Source organism: Pyrus communis, chromosome 11 (genome assembly GCF_041283825.1).
Source record: "Pyrus communis isolate YQ-2024b chromosome 11, ASM4128382v1, whole genome shotgun sequence".
Taxonomy (NCBI): domain Eukaryota; kingdom Viridiplantae; phylum Streptophyta; class Magnoliopsida; order Rosales; family Rosaceae; genus Pyrus; species Pyrus communis.
In genome coordinates this window covers 18,095,541-18,097,088 of record NC_142575.1, presented here as the reverse complement: position 1 = coordinate 18,097,088, position 1,548 = coordinate 18,095,541, and the positions used below count along the sequence as shown (strand labels likewise).

Here is a 1,548-nt window from a genome sequence, read left to right as displayed (position 1 = left end):
GTGTCAAAACTGCCCAGTTTGTGTTTTTAGGCAGTTTTGAGAGTTTTTAGCTTGTTTTGAGTCTTGTGAATCTGTTTTGAGTCCTTTGAGTTTTTGTTTTGTCCAAATTAGTTAGAAAGTGTTTTGATTTGTGTTTATAAGTGTTTTGATTCAAGTTTCCATCCAATTTCGTCCAAATTAGTGTAGGTGCTCAAAACTGCCCAGAAAGTGGTTTTTAGGCAATTTTGAGTCTTCTAGTTGCTGTTTTGGGTTTTAGGATTGTTTAAGTGTTCTAAGAGTTTAGTTCCACATCCCTTGAGTCTTTTCAAACGTTTTTAAGTTTATTTTTGTTCTTTTCATTGTGGTTTGCTTCTTGATTTTCATTCACACTTGTGTTACTTTGTTTCAGGTAGTATATGTCAAATAAACTTGTTGAGCTAGGCCAAAGGATTGAACGGTTGAAGGGCCACACTTTGGACAACTTTGTGCCATCAAGTTCATCCCTAATCTGTGAGGAAGAGGAAAGGACTTCACCTAGTTCAACAAGTAAAGGATCTGAGCAAGTTGATTGGGAAAGAGAGGAAGAGATGGCGGGCAACCTAGATGAGCTTCGAGCTTTGGAGGACTTTGCTCAACCAATCATACCAAATTCACCTTCATGCATCTTGCTGCCCACAGAAGCTAGAAACTATGATCTCAAATCTTCACATTTCCATATGTTTCCTTCATTTTATGGCTTACCTAATGAAGACCCTTTAGCTCATATTAAAGAGTTTTACAATGTTGTGAGTGGTTTACCTTTGCAGGGAGTAAGTGAAGCAAATTTGAGGATGAGAGTGTTTCCTTACACCTTGAAAGATAGGGCCAAGAGTTGGTTGATGACTCTAACACCAGGTTCCCTCACTACATGGGATGCCGTGGCTAAGAAGTTCTTGGAGAAGTTCTTCTCCACTCAAAAGACAGCCACATTAAGGGGACAAATCTTCAACTTCAAACAAGATGATGGTGAACCTTTCAATGAGTGTTGGGAGCGTTTTAAAGGCCTTTTGATACAATGTCCACACCATGGGTTACCTTTTCACTTACAAATGCAAATTTTTTATGATGGACTAACCCAAAATTGTCAATCAACTGTTGATAATGCAGCAGGTGGAGCATTGAAGAAAAAGAATGCTCAAGAGTCATATAACATTTATGAGATGTTGGGGTCTAATGCTCATCACAAAGATTTAAGGGGTAAGAAAGTTGGAGTCTATGAAACAAGTGCTAATCATGAGCTTTTGTTGCAGGTTGCTAACCTAGAAAGGAAGCTTGAATCCGTGCTCAACATGGTGCCAAAAGCAAATGAAGTGTGTGCCATTTGCAACATACCAAGCCATCCTACTCACCAATGTCCATCTAGGGAGGCTTATCCCGAGTATGTTCAAGAACAAGTGAACCTCATGAATTCTTACAACCAAAGGCCAAGGAATGATATGTATTCCAATACATATAACCCGAGTTGGAGAGATCATCCCAATTTTTCATGGAAGAACAACAATCCAATCCAAAATTTCCAACCAAAACCTG

General features: G+C 39.0%; 1 non-coding gene across 1 annotated transcript; it reads right to left on the bottom strand.

The window, feature by feature from the left end:
* Positions 1-940: 940 nt before the first annotated feature.
* On the bottom strand, positions 941-1,051 carry LOC148692995 (small nucleolar RNA R71). The gene has a single exon (XR_015953782.1). It is a non-coding gene; the product is annotated as a small nucleolar RNA R71 (small nucleolar RNA).
* Between the last annotated feature and the right edge of the window lie 497 nt (positions 1,052-1,548).